The sequence below is a fragment of the Ambystoma mexicanum genome, chromosome 3p (genome assembly GCF_040938575.1).
Source record: "Ambystoma mexicanum isolate Mex_15411 chromosome 3p, UKY_AmexF1_1, whole genome shotgun sequence".
Taxonomy (NCBI): domain Eukaryota; kingdom Metazoa; phylum Chordata; class Amphibia; order Caudata; family Ambystomatidae; genus Ambystoma; species Ambystoma mexicanum.
The window spans coordinates 924570712-924591543 of record NC_090925.1 but is presented as its reverse complement, the minus strand read 5'-3'; positions in this window follow the sequence as shown (position 1 = coordinate 924591543).

Below are 20832 nucleotides of genomic sequence, written 5' to 3'. Positions count from 1 at the left end.
CCACCATGGCCCTTCCCCATTCCCATTTTTGCCCCATAGGGCATAATGGGAATGGCCCCTACTTTAACGGCTGGTCTAGACCAGCCGTTAAGGTCGGGTCCCGCAAAGGGACCTCGTAGTAAGGCAATAAGGGTTTAACAGCACTGACATCTTTTACGGCGCCGTTAACCCCTTAAAGTCTGGGTCCTAATGAGGACAATTGTCTTTTAAGTTCTTGTTAGTCCTGTCTAGAGCTACTATGCCCATGGGCCTGTCTTATACGTTATACAAATGTAAATAAATACATTGAGATGCTATTCACTCAGACAACAATTCAGACTTTATCTGGATGACATCACAGAAGAGACGTAGAGACGAGCCTGCAATCGATGGAGCAACTCGACTGACTGTAACCTCGAAGAGAGACAATGATGTCTCAACTGACATTATGACATAGATACGTTAGACATGAAGCAAATAGGCATTCCTGCATAAAGTTATGCGTACATTTAGCTTTATTACAAAGAATATGCTTATGACTCAGTTGGAGGACTGACACGCGTATACCTTTTGCTACACAGAAACCGCAAAATGCACAAGATTACATATGAACTGTTTGCTGACGCTTGAATGTGACTAACATGGGCAGCCATGTAAATAAAGATGGAAGCCGCAGGTACATTGGAACGAAAGGGAGAAGAAGAATGAACTTGAGAATACATAGAAGAGCTGACAAGTTGAAGCATGAAGACCAGGCTTCCAGTGGACATTGTGCATAGCCTGCCAAAGTCACCAAGAGAAGGAAGGTTTCAAGTTAACAGAAGAGATAGGACACTTGCAGGGAACACAAGCCAATAATCCTCATAATTGCAAGCAAGGGAGGCCAACTTCGTGGTCCCTAAATAAATGATCTGAACCTGCAAGACAGAGCCTATTAATTCGAGCCGGACTGAGGTGGCTGCTCCCATCGAACTGAAGACAGGATACAAAAGTAATACAGCTTCAAAGCTGAATATTCTGTCTCAGGGCCTAGGAGATTGAAGATGGTAACTTATTGGGAACATGCAGCACCTTCAGGGTCATTCCCACTACCTTGAATAGTTGCACTTGGCGTGGTAATTGTCCAAAGATCCAAGGATGAGAAGACCCTTTCTATCCAATCCCTAACCACCTTCCACGCTAAGCTTACACTTTGTTCCACTGGCCAATCACCTTACACTAACCTGTAACTTTGTATTCGCAACACAGAGGTGGTCTCAGGAGGAGTCACCAGATATGGCTTACCCAATAAACGCACTAATCCCTTATAGAATGTGTATATAGTTCACCTTACTAACCAATCCCTTGGCTCTGTTAGGTTTTTTTTGGATCTACCCTCATTTTGAGATGTGAAGGGTTAACAAAACTGGATGACAGGCTCCAGGAGAGCGAGGGAGTGTGGAGAATGTTGAAATGTTCATGCTGCAAACCCTGTCATTTAATTTTTAATAAAGACAGTGAACTTTGTCCTATGGCTGGATCTTCGATTCTTGATGCAGGGGATTTCCAGGTCCCAGTTCCTCTTGCATGTAGACAGGCAGACTGATAATAGTTCTGGTTCTACAAGTTATTTTGCACACTCATCGTATTTCTTTTGGAGGTAGAAGATGCCGCACTCTGAGTAATGAAACAGCGGGAGAAAATGCAATAATTAACCACAATGCTTGTAAAAAGGATACCTACTGAAGTGGAAAAGGATGAGTGGTCACCTAGCCAGGCTCTAGAGTCTGGAAATGGACCAAGGGTCAGTTATTAGTCAATAGTACCTTTTGCTGGTCTTGGCAGTTTGACAACAGAGAACAAGGCTTCCTGATGCTGTTCATGCAGTTCTGAGCAGCTCAAGTTTGGCGATTGCATTGATATAGATGGGGAGCAATGTCAAGCAGAGGTCAAGCCAATGTTTGTTGAAGAAGGGCAGATTGTTTGGGCCACTAGGGTTGGTTCAACCCTAACATTGCGGGTGAGTGATTGTGCTATTCTGGGCAACTGGTTTGATGAGGCACTCAAGGAAGTACAGATCGTGAAGGTCAACACAGTCAGTTTGCTGGCGAAAATGCTGGTGACTAGGTGCACAGGGGTCTCAGGGACAAGTGTAGTCATTAATCTCAGGCTCAGAATGCAATGGAGACTGGTGCACACTTCCAGGGGTCCTTCACCTTGATGAGGTCCCGGGCAGCAGTATGACTGACAGAGATGCAGGTCTTGTTCCAGCAGCAGGTCACCCCCAATGTGACCTGGGGATGGATAGGGAACAGAGCTTGCCTCTTAATTGGACACTCAGACTTCCCCTCACCGGTTAAGGGCTATGGAAAGTCAACTCTCCTAAAAGAAGTCCAAGGAAATTCTTCCTTAGGTGTTGTTCCAAAGTGAATCTGAGGAGTGGTGGACCCCTTCTTGTAGAGGAAAAAGTCCACAGGTGTTTGGAAAAAGCAAGCCTGCTTCAGGAGTCCTATCCCTGACTTTCAGTGGACTTTGCCTTTAGACATCACACCCAGAGTGCTTTGTGCTGGAGTTAGCTCCTCCATTCGCTAATGACCCCAACATCCTAGCAGACATCTACAAAGATGTCCTCACCAAAGCTATCAATGAAATAGCACCACTTGAATGGAAAAAAGAGAAGAAATCCCTACACACCAACTCATGGTTTACAGAAGAGCTGCATTCTATGTGGTCCCACAAAAGAGCAGCACTAAAAAACTGGCAATCTGACCCCTGCACCAATACCAAAAACAAATTCAATTTAATCTCCCACCAATACAAGACAGCTATCACCGATGCCAAAGCCAAAGCTTTCAACACACGAATCTCCAATGCCAAATCACACTCCAAAGAGATCTTCGCCATTTTTAATGAGCTCATCTCCCCCCCTAATACACCGGACGAAATAATCAAAAATGAAGCTTGGTGTACCAGCATTCAAGCTGCCATGCTACACAAAATTGACCTTCTCCAAAAAAAAATCAAAGACCACTGCAAAGCACTTCCTCAACAGACAGGATCTAAAACTAGCAACACCCCACCCACCTCTTCCAAGCGCACCATACCTGATTTCTCCTTCAGAGACATCACTGAATCAGAAGTTATTAACCTACTAAAAAACCTCAAACCCTCCCCCTGTAAAGGCGACATCTGCCCACCCAAACTAGTCAAGGACTGCGCAGACTGCTTTGCGCCGCTCTTCACGGCATTCATCAATGCGTCCTTTAAAACATGCATCATCCCAGCTAACCTCAAAGAGGCATGGGTCCGGCCTCTCCTAAAAAAACCTACTCTCGACCCCGTACAACCTAACAACTACAGACCAATAACCACAGTGCCTTTTTTGCTTAAATTACTGGACAAAGCCGCACACTGCCAAATCCAACACTTTCTGGAAACCCACTCCATCCTCGGGACTAGGCAATCAGGCTTCCGGAAAGGACATGGCACAGAAACAGCCCTGGTAGATCTGAAGAATCAGATCACCCAAATCATGGACAAAGGCAAGCCTGCTCTTCTGCTCCTTTTAGATCTCTCAGCCGCTTTCGATCTGGTTGATCACAAGACCCTCACCTCACACCTCACACACTCAGCCAACTTCTCCAAAGAAGCAGCCCTCTGGATCTCTTCCTTCCTAGAAGGAAGAGCCATGAAAGTCTTCTCAGGCATCGCCAACGCCACTCCCACGACAATACACTGCGGGGTCCCTCAAGGATCCTGCACTGCACCCACACTCTATAACTTGTTCACCAAGCCCCTCTTTGACAAACTTGACTCATACGGCATTACATACACGAACTACGCGGAAGACACACAAGTACTTCTACCCCTTTCAGGATCATACAACGAAGACGCAAAGGCACTCCACACAATCTACTCCATTATAAAGGCATGGATGGCAATTAATGGCCTCTGCCTCAATGGTGACAAGACTGAAATCATGATACTAGGTCAACAGAACACCCTAGACAAACTTGACAAACTATACGCCAACTTCTCCATTGACAACTCCATCATCCCCGTATCCACAGCCGTAAAGACCTTGGGAGTATACCTTGACTCCTCTCTATCCATGACCAGACAAGTCAGCGCAATCACTTCTGCTTCCGCACACACCATCAAGCTCATAAATGCCATCAAGCCCTACCTCTCCAAACCTAATTGCCTCTCTGTAGCTAGAGCAACCATTGGAGCCAAATTGGACTACTGCAATGCACTCCTAGCCGGCACATCTGCCAAAAACATAAACAGACTACAAGTCACGCAGAACAATGCTCTTCGGGCCGCTCTTAGTATCCCAAGATGAGAGCATATCACACAGGCCAGGCACTCAGCCCAATCGCTCCCGGTCAAAGAACGGATCACTCTCAAAATCCTCACCCTCACTCACAAATGCCTCTCTCTCTCCGCCCCGTCCTATCTATCAGAAACCATCCTCAAACCTTCCTCCTCCCGTCCTACCAGGACGCAATACTCTAACCTAATCTGCATCCCACTCATCAAAAAAGCCAAAGCCGGAGGACTAAGTTTCCCCTACATTGCAGCCAAGACCTGGAACGCCCTCCCTGCAGACATTAGAGCGGAAAACTCTCTTCCCATTTTTCGCAAGAAGTTGAAAACTTCATACCTTGCAAAATAACTAAAATGCTCAGGAATCCATGTAAATATACTGCATCTCTATTGTATACATGTCCACTGTAATTTTTGTATTATATGTAATTACTGTACCCTATGTAACTAAGATTTTGCCTGTAACAAGCGCCGCGATGCCTCCGGGCTGACGCGCGCTCTACAAATTTGAATAAATAAATAAATAGTGACAGGAACAGGGAGTGGCGATGGAGCAAGAGAGAAACAAGATGCTGGAACTTTTCCCCAGCTGTGTGGCACACCCTCTACCTATACTAACCCTGCTCCCTTCTCTTGTCAATAGCATCAAATACCCTTTTGATATGCAGCACCATCGTGTGAGGCAAGTCTTTTTGGGAAAGGTGTATCCTTTGACTCTTGTTCCCAGGACAGCCTTATGTAGAGTGTCTGCCTCACTGGAGAGGGTGTTGCCACCCTCACAAGGGATCAGAGAGAAGCAACTGCCAGGGCTACAGTCTTGCTGGGAGCAGCAGAGAGAGCCTGGATGGAGGGAATGCACATTAACCTTACACAGGTGAGCTGAGCTTGCACGGATGATACATGTGTGATATCACAATTGTGTGGCTTGGATAATTATGAGAGCTACCATCCACCATACCCTAACTCAGATATAGCTTTTATTTAAGGTTTAACAAGCCACCAGGATAGTAATACTCGTAATTATGTGTTTGGAAACGGAGGTGCATATCTTAAATGCAGCCCCTTACTGCAGTGACTTGGCTGTTACTGCAGCTGCCAAGAAGGCACCTGCGACATGAACCTGCTCTGTGCCATTAGAGATCACGGGCTGCAGATCAAGCTACTGATTCAGCTTGACACAAGTGTACACTATGCTATTGGTATCGAGTTTGTGGAATGGGGTCTGGTTAGCAGACCACCCTATCTGAGTGAGAATTACCCACATCATTTTGGCCCTCATTACGACCTTGGCGGAGAACCATGGTGCTATTTGCACCATGGTCCATGGCGCTAAGCTGCCAACTCCGCCATGGTGGTTGGCGGACTTACCGCCCCATTCCGACCTTGGCGGGGCGGTAAGTCCCCAATCCCCATTTACCCTTCCCCATTCCCATTTTTGCCCCATAGGGTATAATGGGAGTGGGGAAGGCGTTAATTACGCCACCGTAAATTACGGTGGCGTAATTAACAACAAGGTCCCTTAGCGCCATGGATTTTAACGCCTGCTAAAAGCAGGCGTTAAAATCACCATGGCGCTAAGGGAACTCGTACTCAGGCGGAAAGGGGCGCCATGGTTTACGCCGGCGTAAACCCCTTTCCGCCAGGGTCGTAATGAGGGCCTTTATGTTTAATAAAAATCAAGAAAAGCTGGGGCTTCTACACCCTTACTTCATGGCAATCCTTAACACCTAGATAGGGCTCTGCCACCCCGGATTCTTGTTATAGGGGGGTGGGAAAGTAAGGCACTCCTAGAGTTCCGGCCACTGCAACACAGCCTCAATGGTGGCTATTTATCCTCTCAAGTTCAACGAAAGCGGGACAAATGCAGTTCCTGTACCAGTCCCTACATGCAAACAATTCTGACTTCCTCTAAAATATAAGATTTCTGCTGATACTGACAAAACTTAGAAGGAGAGGGGAACAACAGACAAATAGGGTCTATGTATGAATCCTCAGTTATTACATCCGTTTTAGACTAGGCTCCTACAGTGGAAGAGCAAATTCAGTGAACAATGTCAAATTAGCACCCAGGTAGAAAGCATCAGCCAATCAGGAGTACCAGAATGCAGACTTTATTTTTGATATAACCCCGTGTTTGGGCATGCCAGCTTCCACCTTCCTCCCCTGTCGCATTTATTAGCCTGCCCCTAAAATCCTGCCATGTATACCTGCTCCCTCCTGCCTCTTTGCCAGCCTAACCCAGCTTTAGACGCAGCTATCCCTACCAACTACTGCCCTATCACCACCATCCCATTCACCTTAGAATTTTAGACCATGCGGCATACCTTCAGATCCAGTCGCATCTCGTAACCAATAACCTACTTGACTTGCGCCAATCCGGGTTCCGGCCAGGCCATGGTAATGAAAGAGCCCCGCTAGACTTAAAAAATCAACTCGACAAATTCAAAGATACCGGTAAGGTAGACCTCCTCCTTCTGCTGGATTTGTCAGCACCCTTGGACCTTATGGACCACCAAATTCCTCTCCTCATGCAGCTAATTTTTCTACAGAAGCTATCACCTGTATTTCTTTGTTTCTGACCAATAGGTCTATGAGAGTGTTCTCAGCTACAGCAACTGTCCCTCTGGCACCGGTCTCTTGTGGTGTCCCTCAAGGCTCGTGTGTCTCGCCCACCTTGTGCAATATCAGGACTATGGTGCGGGGTGTTGAGCTCCCGTAAGGCTCCTTTTTCATTTTCCTGCTTGTGGCTGCTGTGCTGTTTGCACATTTGCCACGCTCCCTGGGACATAAAAGGAGCCATAACCACCAACAGGGTTAATCCCACAGGACAAGGGCGTAGGGTGTTTAGCTCCTGCAGGGGGTGTTAAGCAATCAAAGGGGGCTGACTGTCTGCTGTAACCCTCAGTTTTCTAAAGGGCGAAGGTCACTGAGTGCCTGCTGATCCACTGGGACAAGGTGAGGGGAGTGACAAGCGGCCCCATTTCGAACTGCTCTTACTGCCTCCGGTTGTTGTCCAGGCTGTCCTGGTCATATTTCTTTCTTTTTACCTTTAAGTCGTACTATCATGCCGATGGCAATTCCCGATATGGAGGTTGTTGCTCCCTCCCCCTCATCAATACAAAGTCCTCCTACGCCTTGTATTACTAAGAGGAAACGTGGCATCAGGATCTGCCCAATTTAGCCTCGACCAAGGTGTCACAAAGGTGAAGGCCTGCAGCATGATCACTGGAGAAGCCTATAATCTGATTAACGAAATTAACCACTTTCTGGGCACCACCATGATTGTGAAGGGGAGCAACACGAGTGAGATTATCACAGAGGGCAATTCTGTTAAGTGTGATGAAAGGAAAGCTTGTGCAGTGGTAGTAACCAGTGCTGGGAAGAGTTTCTTAGTACACTCTGCAGTTAGCCCTGGGAAAAGCGATGCGCTTTCAGTGGTCCTGATGAGCTGTGGGATACTGGATTGTGACAACAATCTTTTAGGGGTTCCTGAATTAAAAACCATCATCTCCTGTTGCAATTGACATCCCCCCTCTCCCCTCCTTTGCACTTATGTCTGTGTCCCTAATGGACTATCATGAGAATCGAATTAAGTCCCTGGTGACTTGTTTAAATGGCTGTGCTATTGTGGCACCCATAACATCCACAAATACAAACATAGAGGGAACCTTGCAATTCCTCAAGCAACATTTTCAGCTTTTCGGGAAGAGGATTATACCGGAGGAGGATTTCGCCACTCAGAACCAGCTTGCTGCAACCATCAAAAGACGTTGCTTATCATACAGCTGATGCAAGGGATTAGACAGCTGGGAAAGGGATTCTTTGTGTTAGCCCCCTCAATGTGAGGACCCCACTAGGATACCACCCACCAGCACAAATGCCTGGGTGCGTTGGCTCTGGGGAGGGCAACTACGGGGGTCAGCCCCATCAACAGGGAGGCAGGCTGGAGTGCAGAGATAAAGAACCAGATCAGAGTGGCCCCAGAACTGGTCCACCATAGTGTCCTAAAGCTGCAAAACGATCTAGGACAAGGTTTGGAGCGTGGAACAATGAGAGGGACCGGCGGGCGGGGATTCTTTTGCATACAGTCCCCAAATGCCCCAATGACTGGTTGGAAGTTTCTGCCTCTCTCACAAACAAATGCATCCATTGGCTCAGAACAGTCTATTGATGCCGTTCTCTAATTAGAGAGGACATTACAAGCTGTAAAAGACTGAGCCACAATGAGGAAAGCAACCATGACCCCATTCTTAACGAACTAAGGGACCCAAGGCTGACCACTGGCTTATTAGGCATTGGAATGAGACGTTGCCTACCGCCAAGTAGCTGAATTGTAATCAGTGCTTCCCCTTTAGTAAAAATGCCAACCCTATAGGAATGACGTACCCTATGGGAATGAGGTCCCTGCAACAACCGCTCACTGGAGCTAATACAGCCCCACTGGTGAAAAGACTTCAGGGGGCGACCAACAGATGCAGGAGTACTTGAGAATGTCATCCATGCAGCACTCTAACGTCTTAGAGGCAGTTAACAACAGAATTACCCTGGAATGGTAGATACTGCTAGTCACTGTGTTTGATATGATACAAACGGATATCTTTACCAAGCCACTCTCTGACCTCCTCTGCAACCTAGGCACCTCTTACACAAACTATGCTGACGATACTCAACTCCTCTTGCTTATCTGTGGTAACTACACTACCTACGCTACCAGGTTACATTCTATCAACCTAGCCAAGGATGGCCCCATGTCCACCTATTCCTCCTTCTGTTCCTCCTTGAAATCACTCCTTCTTCACCCCCTCCCTGACTCCTTCCCGCTTCCTCCTCTTCTTTTTCCTCCCAATAGCATCTTCCTGTTCCTTTATCTTTCCCTGTCTCCCGTATGATATCCACCCTCCCCACAACTCTCTTTACTCTCTTTTCCCTCTCCCTTTTCTCCTTCCCCTACCTCTCCTTTTCTCTTCCTTCTCAAATGCAAATTGTTCCACATGTTGTTTTTCTGGTTTGATTCATGTATATTATTATTGCTTCTATGTTCTATGTTTGATGTTTTCTTGTTGTTAAACTGTAAAGCACTTTGGAATCAAGCACTATATAAACAATAAAATACAAATACAAACACACAGTGATGCTGGAAATGCCTTATGGAGGGACAGAGCCTCCTGTTCTTGTCCTACCACTTCTCTGTGTGTGTGTTCTCTATTTCCAGTTCCAGCCTGGACCTCTGGCAGTACAGCTCTTCATTTGATCTTTAGATGAACAACTCCCATGGGATACCCTTATGGCACCCATGGGTTGGGGTACACCCTTGTACCCCTTATGTGTGTTTTGGTCACCTATGTGTTGCCCACAAAGAAGGGTATAGGCTGGTGGTAGCTACATGCTGACTTGGCAGTGGCTCTGAGTGTCCTCCATTTGTTGGATGCCCAGGCCCTGCCATAGGAATCAATGGATGTCTACACAAAGGCAATATGGTCACTGAGGCCTCTTGATTTCTAATGCCGTTTACCTTGTTTCTCAAAGTCCTGAGAAGCCTTGACTCTGTCCTTTCCTCCTGAATGGCTGTTGGGTGGAAACACCATATATGTCTCTGCTGTTCCTTTCCCCCGGGCTGCCTGTTGGGTGGAAATACCACGTATGGTTCTGGGGCTGCCTCCTGTCAGACTGACTGGAGCCTTCCCAGGTGTTGTGTGTTGTGGGTACACCCTAGGGATGGGACCTGTGTGAAATGAGTTGCGGGTCAACGCACATTCTCTCTTGTGGGTGTCTAGTTTCTGTGTGTGTGACACATAGAATGAGACAGCCCTGGCTAATACTTGGGACAGAATGGATGGATGGAACGGAATGGATGGAAGGATAGGACAGAATGGATGGGACGGAATGGATGGAACGGAATGGATGGATGGAACGGAATGGATGGATGGAACAGAATGGATGGATGGACTGGAACAGATGGATGGAACGGATGGATGGACCAGCCGGATGGAACGGATGGATGGACCAGCCGGATGGAACGAATGGATGGAACGAACGGATGGATGGAATGGATGCATGGGACGGATGATGGATGGGATAGATGGATGGATGGAACAGATGGATGGATGGGACGGATGATGGATGGAATGGAGGGATGGATTGGAACAGATGACGGATGGAATGGATGACGGATGGATGGATTGGAACAGATGGATGGAACGGATGACGGATGGAACGGATGAAACGGATGGATGTAACGGATGGATGGGACAGATGGATGGAACGGATGGATGGAACGGATGAATGGGACGGACGGATGGATGGAAATGATGGATGGATGGAAAGGGGGATGGATGGATGGACCAGAATGGATGGATGGATGGATGGGATGAACAGATGGACTGGAACGGATGGATGGATGGACCGGATGGATGGAACAGATGATGGATGGAACGGATCGATGGATGGATGGATGGATGGATGGATGGATGGATGGATGGATGGATGGATGTAACGGATAATGGATGGAACAGATGATGGATGGAACAGATGGCTGGATGGAACGGATGACGGATGTAACGGATGACGGATGGAACGGATGATGGATGGATGGATTGGAACGGATGGAGCGGATGGGTGGAACGGATGGATGGGACAGACGGATGGAACAGACAGATGGATGGAACGGATAGATGGATGGAACGGATGGATGGACCGAACGGATGGATGAATGGACCGAACGGATGGACGGAACGGATGATGGACGGAATGGATGATGGGTGGAATGGAACAGATGGAAGGGATGGATGAATTGGAATGGATGGAAGGGATGAATGAATTGGAACGGATGGATGGAACAGATGACGGATGGAACGGGTGACGCATGGATGGGACTGATGGATGGGACGGATGGATGGAATAGATGGATAGAATGGATGGAACGGATGGATAGATGGATGGAAGAGATGGATGGATGGAAAGGATGGATGGATGGATGGATGGATGGGACAGATGGATGGACGGAATGGATGGATGGATGGAAAAGATAGAGCCTGTTCATGTGCCGGTCTCAGGGCATTAAAGATAACCATCATATCACATTGCTACGCTTACTCTCTACTATACACCATCATTCAACTAGAACACAGCTATACCCCTGATCAATTTGGCCTAACTGTTCACATACAAATACGACCCCATGAACACCTCAACATCCTGATAAAACGCAGCTAGCCGAGCACATTCCGGCCTAGTTGCTCACATATGCTTCAGACCTTCAGACCTAACGCAGCCAGAGCCCAGTCTGGATGTCCACCCACCAGACTGCACACATCCAACTGATAACCTAATGCACCACACCTAACGCTAGGATGTAACTACCATCTGGCAAGTACATCAGCTGCACACATAGCTGGTTCACCCACGCACCCTACAACACTATCTCTCTCTACTGACCAGAACTACAGTTCCTGGGAGCGTTCAACCTACCAGCGCTTTGAGGTCATACCAATGATATATAGAGCACTATATAAATGCCAAGTAACATAACATAACATACCATAACATAACAATTACATGAATTCAGTGTAGTGTGCTGAAAGGCTGGGTACTTGCCCCAATCCACATTCTTTGTTATGGGTGTCTGGGTGGAGTGAATGGCCTGAATGCCTGTGAGCCTGATAGGCCACCTGTCTGCATGAATGCCCTTCTGTGTGATTGACTGACTGAACCTGGCTCAGCCAGAGTGAATGGGGAACAGATGTCTATTCTATAGCTGGGGTCCTCTCACTTAGCAATTTTTTCAAAAGCTAAAGCTGAAGCAAGAAGAAGCTGTTCCTTGAAGCCCAGCTGGAGGAGAAGTCTGCTGCTGCAATTTCTTCAAGTAATCTGAAAGCTGTCATGTCCCCCAAGGACTGATTCAGAGAGTACCTGCAAAGGACACCTCTCCCTGAGCTATGATGGACTATTGTGCAAAATGACTGCTCTTCATCGACGTATCCTGGAAGCCAGTCCTCAGTTCCTGCCTTCCAGAGAAGGGATCTTCTAAGTCCAGAAGAGGAGTGCTGGACATCTCGAGCCAGAGAAGTCCATTGGTGTTTCCCTGGGTATGCACGATCGTTTTGCGACAGTTGGAAGATGTTGCTTCTTACCACCCAGAAGAGGGGGTACCCTGGCATGTATGCTGGGCACCCAGAGCTGCAAAGGTTTCAAACTGCCTAAGAACATTTCAAGAGACATCCTAACCATCATCACTGACCACTTTTTCCTGCCGGACAGAGTCCAGAGTCACTTAGTGCCGAGGAAGGTTTGTCGGTGGGTTTCCCGCCACCAGAAGCTAACAAAGATGTCCCGAGGGTCCAGACTTGGTGAGGGTCCGAGGTCCACTCCAGTGGTCGAGTCCAGCTTGCCAGAAGCCATCCAGAGGTCTGAGCTATGGCTGCAGCACCGAAGAACCGAAAGTCGCAAAACCGTGTTATTTCAAAACCCAACACCTAAAGTGACCTGTCACCGCCAGAAGTCATCGAAGGGTTGTAGGGGTCTTACTTCTGCCAGGCCTTTAAGGCGCCCACAGTTAGTCTTCACAGGACTTCTAAAATCAGAGAAATCATCGACCAAAGTAGAGCACCATGAACAGCCAAACTGCAGCACTTCAGAAATACTTTGATTCTTTTTTTAGTCTTGGACTCAGCATCCCAGTGGCACATTCTTTCAAAGGGGGTCCATCCTTGGAGGGAATCATCCAGTAAAGCCGAGAAACTCTGCCACTTCCCCTGCCAAGGCACCTAAGATACTGTGATGATGATGAGCATCTTCTAGCTGTCATGGCCACCAGCCCAAGAACACAATAATCACACCATCTAGTGATGGTGGCAATGGGTCACTTGATTCACTTATGTCCCTTTGGGACCCATAAACACAGGGGTCGTGGCTTGACTAAGTGCTGGTACCTTTGGCGCCAGGCTCATATAGAGATGTGATCAGGAACACTTTATTTCAGTGTAGGAGTGCTTTTACTTTATTTCAGTGCTTTTATTTTACAAGAACTTTCCAGGAGCTGAAAGCCTTTATTGCAGAGAACATCCTCATGTGCTGACTCATTAGGTGTGGCTTCCTAGGCCTGGTCTTCATGTGCTGACTCATCGGGTGTGGCAGGGTTGGCAGGCAGACTGAACCTGTTGGGCGTGGCTTCAGAAGCTCAGCTTTATAAGCTGCTTCATCATTAAGGCCGGTGCTTCGCGTTACTGTGCACTTGCGTGCAACGTGACGCTCACCGCCGCCTGGACCAGTTTACTTACCTCTGCAGACTCATCTCTTGACATCCAGCATACTCACCTCCAGGAAACCGGTGCTTATTGCTTCATCTGCAGACTCATCTCCTAACATCCAGTGATCTTGATCCCGACGCAGCAGCACCACACTCCGCATCCACGAACTCGGACCCTGTGAAGAAGAAGAAAGACAAGGTTACAACATCCGTCCTAGGGCCATGCCACATTTGAACACTGTCACCCCTTAGTTAACAATTTACCAGCTACTGTACCGCTGCAGCTTCGTTCCTCATTCCCTCTGGCTGCCGCCTCGAGCGCCGCAGTTTCTGCCGGGCCGGCAACATCACCTTCAAGGGAAGAAAGCAAAAGAGCAAACATCAAAAGCGAAACGGACAGCAATACAAGACGACAAACTTTACAATACAACAAAAACAGACGAGGAAAGACAAAGGCAAACAGGAACACTTACCTGAAGTATAGTGGCTTAGTCGCAGCAGTACTGGACTACCACATGCAAGGGACCAGTGAAGGAACTCAGTCCAGATCATACAAGCGCCCCTGCCAGAAGCAGCAGGATGGAGTGCTCGCCAAAATTAATCAACAGGTGAGCTTTCCAGGGACAGCGCATCCCACGGGTACCACAGTTTGGGAGAAGGGGATCAGGCGCACAAGCTGGCATACTCACGCCCCCTATTCTCCACATAGGAGCAGTCCCAAGCAGCATCACCTATTACCACCAGTCACCACATAAGCGCAGAGGGCGAAGTCGGACCTGAGCGACCTCACCCCCAGGAGGGCTGCAACTGTGCCCCAACGCTTCCGCAGAGACAAGGTGAGCGTAACACTAGCCTCAGGATTCATCCAGGGATCCCAGATTAGACTTGGATCCTGCTCTCATGTGGTCTCTCAGTTACTTTGGGGTGACATAACCTTTTAAAAGAAAGCACAAGGTTATTGAACCTTATTGGACTGGGCTGTAAAAGACAACATAGGTTACGCCCTTTTTTTCCCTACAGGTTGCCCGGTGGGGGGGGCCTAGCTCAGAATGAGATGTCTAGTCTAAAGAAAACATTCTGCCACTGTTAATAACTAACCTGCCTTTCTTCCCTGTTTTATGCTGCTATACCTAACTTACGAATCTGCCTCCCTATTTAAAACTGTCTGCAGTTAGTGCATCTATGACTGGATGTAAGTCATGTGTGGTACCACATGGAATGTATATATTTACAATTCTTTGAATAAGTACTCCAAGTACAAAGTCTTATTTATATGTGTATTTATTTCTCAATCCTTCTTTTATATAAAGAAGCTGTGTTATCACCTAACCTAGTGTGTGGACATTCCTTTGTGGGGGTTTTGTGTAAACACTGTACTTAAGAACCTGCCAGCATCCCCTTCTGAAAGCTTAAGCCTGGCTGCTCACCCATTGCTACCACATTGAGTGCCTTGCTGGGGGTTCTGCGCCTTTGCCCTACCATATAGAAGGCAGAAGTACAGATACCCCCTCCAGTCTTTACAGCCACCCACATGTTATGCCTAAATGATGAGAAGACAGACATTCTCTTGGTCAAATTGTGTATTCTACTTCGTAAACTGGAAGCGCTTACAAATCCTTTATCATTAACTGCATCAACATCTAAGGGCCTCATTACACGGACGGCGGTAAGGGTTAACGGTCACCGTTAATGGCAACGGTGACCGTTAACCCTTACCGCCGTACTACGAGGTCCCTTTGCGGGTTGGAGGAATTAACGCCTGCTTCTTGCAGGCGTTAAGTACCAACCCGCTAAGGGACCTCGGAGCTAATTACGGCACCGCAAAATTGCGGTGCCGTAATTAGCGCCTTCCCCATTCCCATAGAGCCCTATGGGGCAGAAATGGGAATGGGGAAGGGCAATGGCGGAAGGGGGATTTACCGCCCCTCCAACCTTGGAATGGGGCGGTAAATCCCCTTTCCGCCAAGGCGGTGCCGGTAATTTACCGGCATGGTCCAGGGTGCTAATAGCACCCTGGATTACCGCCTTCCGTGTAATGAGGCCCTAAGTCTTGAGTGATGTTAAAACCCTAGATGTCTACTTAGATTCCACCATGCCACCATCAAGGCTGATCAACGCCATTGCATCATCGGGGGTATACACTACTAAGGGTTTCAATGCCTACAAACCATTCCTTTCTACGGACAGAAGACTTGCCATTGCATGAGCATTAGTTGGCTCGAGATTAGATTATTGCAACACATTATTTGCAGGTATATCCGCTAGCAATATCAGCAAACTGCAGGTTTTCAAAAGAATACATTGAGGGTGGCTTTGAACATACCAAGACGTGAGCACATCTCAGCCGCCAGAAGAAGCGCCAATGGCTTCCAATTTGCGAGCGCATTATCTTCAAAACATTAGCTATCACCTACAAATGCCTAGCGAACGCAGCCCCAAGGTACCTTTCACAAAAGCTCATTAAAGCTCAATCGGCTAGGCCTAGCCTTGTTTGTAATTGCATTGTATTGTATTTTATTTTTTATTTATATAGCTGTCAGGAAAGGCAGAAGGCCTTGACTACGGCAAGGGGTAAAGTGCACAGAATTGCACAGTGAACAACTTTGGATCTAACAACGTGCATAAAATACCCAAGGCTTGTGTATGTATAAACCCAGGAGTGCAAATAAAGTATTTACCAATATACGAAAAAGGAATGTAGGGTAAGCACTTAAGACCTCCTTATAACTGAAAGGAAAGTCAGCAAACTCTTTACCCACTATGCTCTTACAGATACTGACGGCGCTAAACCCACGTAGCGGGCAAGCAAGTACAGATTCTGTGAACTGACACTCTGTAAAATACTGAATAAGTAACATTCAAACAGTACTCACGAGGACCGGAAAGACCACTAGAATGTCAGTAATGTCACGAACCCTGTAGATCAAACAGGAACCCAGAAGGCTGTAAAAGCAAAGTGTTAAAGATAACAAAATACGTAAACCCTAGTCAGGGGCAAGTAAGATTTGTGATATTAACTTGTGAGGCAAACAAAAGGGGATACACACTGGAATATGTTGCAACAACACCCACACCTAATATGCGATGGAAAGTAAATGCTGAAGTGCAATGGAAAATATGGAATGGAATCTGAATGGATCAGGAGCTGGGGAAACGCTATTACAAAGAAAACCTTTCCCACCCAACCAAGGGAAAAGGCAGTAAACTAATACTACAAAAGTAAGGTTAATGCATCAAGTCTTCAGTAACCAGAACAGCATAAAGAGACAGAACGCTCCGGCAACCTGGTCTGCATCAAATAGTAAAGCACAGAGAAAGGCTGTCTGCAGACAGAGGAAAAAAGAAAGGGAAATGCAGAAAGCATAAATCAATTAAGCACATTAATCCGAAATCCAGGACAGAGGAATAAGATACAGGAGCTAAGAACTGGGCACAAAAGCTAGGAACTGGAACTAGGTACAAGGCACAGAAACCAGGAACAAGGAACAAGGAACAGGAGACTAGTCACAACAGGAACACTGCTACAATGACCAGCGCCGGACTGAAGCAAACTGAGGCTTTTAAAGCTGCTAAACGAACACACCCCTCAGGCGTGCCGCCTGCTGCACCTGCAGCCACAGGTGTTGCCTATCCTCCACCCAGCCTTGTCCTGCAAGGGAGGAGATGAAGCAGTGATCCAGGCATTCTGGGAAGCAGGAGGTGAAGCAGTGAGCCAAGGCATTCTGGGAAGCATAGTCATTTGATTTAAGTAGCATGCTGGCTGCCAAAACCCTGGAATGGATCCGGAAGGGAAGAAACTTGGAAAATAAGTTTGTAACGGTCCCAATTCATCAGAACACTGTAGCATAAGGTTCGAAGGAAATGTCCAGTAGGGAATAAACCCCAAAACATGCCCCCAAGTGGCGGGAATGGGAATAAAGGGAGCGAGAACGGGAGCGAAGGGAGCGGGCCGTGACAGTATACCCCCTCCCACGGCTGACTCCAGGCGGCCGTTACTCGCACAAAACATCTTCCTACCATGATGGAAGCGCCTTGATTTTGGAGGCGGCACTGACGAGAACGATGATCCACGGGTAGAAACAGAAGGTCTGGAATGAATAGAATCAGGCTGCAGTCTATAAGAGCCATAGGCAGGTTTTTGGCGAGGATTAGACTCATGGGTTGAAGAAAAGCATGAAGGATTTGCAGGACCCGAAGCAGAGTTGGAAGGTCCATGAAACACTGTCTCTGGGATATAAAATATAAGATTTCTGCTGATACTGACAAAACTTAGAAGGAGAGGGAGAGGGGAACAACAGACAAATAGGGTCTATGTATGAATCCTCAGTTATTACATCCGTTTTAGACTAGGCTCCTACAGTGAAAGAGCAAATTCAGTGAACAATGTCAAATTAGCACCCAGGTAGAAGGCATCAGCCAATCAGGAGTACCAGAATGCAGACTTTATTTTTGATATAACCCCGTGTTTGGGCATGCCAGCTTCCACCTTCCTCCCCTGTCGCATTTATTAGCCTGCCCCTAAAATCCTGCCATGTATATCTGCTCCCTCCTGCCTCTTTGCCAGCCTAACCCAGCTTTAGACGCAGCTATCCCTACCAACTACTGCCCTATCACCACCATCCCATTCACCTTAGAATTTTAGACCATGCGGCATACCTTCAGATCCAGTCGCATCTCGTAACCAATAACCTACTTGACTTGCGCCAATCCGGGTTCCGGCCAGGCCATGGTACTGAAAGAGCCCCGCTAAAATTAAAAAATCAACTCGACAAATTCAAAGATACCAGTAAGGTAGACCTCCTCCTTCTGCTGGATTTGTCAGCACCCTTGGACCTTATGGACCACCAAATTCCTCTCCTCATGCAGCTAATTTTTCTACAGAAGCTATCACCTGTATTTCTTTGTTTCTGACCAATAGGTCTATGAGAGTGTTCTCAGCTACAGCAACTGTCCCTCTGGCACCGGTCTCTTGTGGTGTCCCTCAAGGCTCGTGTGTCTCGCCCACCTTGTGCAATATCAGGACTATGGTGCGGGGTGTTGAGCTCCCGTAAGGTTCCTTTTTCATTTTCCTGCTTGTGGCTGCTGTGCTGTTTGCACATTTGCCACGCTCCCTGGGACATAAAAGGAGCCATAACCACCAACAGGGTTAATCCCACAGGACAAGGGCGTAGGGTGTTGAGCTCCCGCAGGGGGTGATAAGCAATCAAAGGGGGCTGCCTGTCTGCTGTAACCCTCAGTTTTCTAAAGGGCGAAGGTCACTGAGTGCCTGCTGATCCACTGGGACAAGGTGAGGGGAGTGACAAGCGGCCCCATTTCGAACTGCTCTTACTGCCTCCGGTTGTTGTCCAGGCTGTCCTGGTCATATTTCTTTCTTTTTACCTTTAAGTCGTACTATCATGCCGATGGCAATTCCCGATATGGAGGTTGTTGCTCCCTCCCCCTCATCAATACGAAGTCCTCCTACGCCTTGTATTACTAAGAGGAAACGTGGCATCAGGATCTGCCCAATTTAGCCTCCGACCAAGGTGTCACAAAGGTGAAGGCCTGCAGCATGATCACGGGAGAAGCCTATAATCTGATTAACGAAATTAACCACTTTCTGGGCACCACCATGATTGTGAAGGGGAGCAACACGAGTGAGATTATCACAGAGGGCAATTCTGTTAAGTGTGATGAAAGGAAAGCTTGTGCAGTGGTAGTAACCAGTGCTGGGAAGAGTTTCTTAGTACACTCTGCAGTTAGCCCTGGGAAAAGCTATGCGCTTTCAGTGGTCCTGATGAGCTGTGGGATACTGGATTGTGACAACAATCTTTTAGGGGTTCCTGAATTAAAAACCATCATCTCCTGTTGCAATTGACATCCCCCCTCTCCCCTCCTTTGCACTTATGTCTGTGTCCCTAATGGACTATCATGAGAATCGAATTAAGTCCCTGGTGACTTGTTTAAATGGCTGTGCTATTGTGGCACCCATAACATCCACAAATACAAACATAGAGGGAACCTTGCAATTCCTCAAGCAACATTTTCAGCTTTTCGGGAAGAGGATTACACCGGAGGAGGATTTCGCCACTCAGAACCAGTTTGCTGCAACCATCAAAAGACGTTGCTTATCATACAGCTGATGCAAGGGATTAGACAGCTGGGAAAGGGATTCTTTGTGTTAGCCCCCTCAATGTGGGGACCCCACTAGGATACCACCCACCAGCACAAATGCCTGGGTGCGTTGACTCTGGGGAGGGCAACTACGGGGGTCAGCCCCATCAACAGGGAGGCAGGCTGGAGTGCAGAGATAAAGAACCAGATCAGAGTGGCCCCAGAACTAGTCCACCATAGTGTCCTAAAGCTGCAAAACGATCTAGGACAAGGTTTGGAGCGTGGAACAATGAGAGGGACCGGCGGGCGGGGATTCTTTTGCATACAGTCCCCAAATGCCCCAATGACTGGTTGGAAGTTTCTGCCTCTCTCACAAACAAATGCATCCTTTGGCTCAGAACAGTCTATTGATGCCGTTCTCTAATTAGAGAGGACATTACAAGCTGTAAAAGACTGAGCCACAATGAGGAAAGCAACCATGACCCCATTCTTAACGAACTAAGGGACCCAAGGCTGACCACTGGCTTATTAGGCATTGGAATGAGACGTTGCCTACCGCCAAGTAGCTGAATTGTAATCAGTGCTTCCCCTTTAGTAAAAATGCCAACCCTATAGGAATGACGTACCCTATGGGAATGAGGTCCCTGCAACAACCGCTCACTGGAGCTAATACAGCCCCACTGGTGAAAAGACTTCAGGGGGCGACCAACAGATGCAGGAGTACTTGAGAATGTCATCCATGCAGCACTCTAACGTCTTAGAGGCAGTTAACAACAGAATTACCCTGGAATGGTAGATACTGCTAGTCACTGTGTTTGATATGATACAAACGGATATCTTTACCAAGCCACTCTCTGACCTCCTCTGCAACCTAGGCACCTCTTACACAAACTATGCTGACGATACTCAACTCCTCTTGCTTATCTGTGGTAACTACACTACCTACGCTACCAGGTTACATTCTATCAACCTAGCCAAGGATGGCCCCATGTCCACCTATTCCTCCTTCCGTTCCTCCTTGAAATCACTCCTTCTTCACCCCCTCCCTGACTCCTTTCCGCTTCCTCCTCTTCTTTTTCCTCCCAATAGCATCTTCCTGTTCCTTTATCTTTCCCTGTCTCCCGTATGATATCCACCCTCCCCACAACTCTCTTTACTCGCTTTTCCCTCTCCCTTTTCTCCTTCCCCTACCTCTCCTTTTCTCTTCC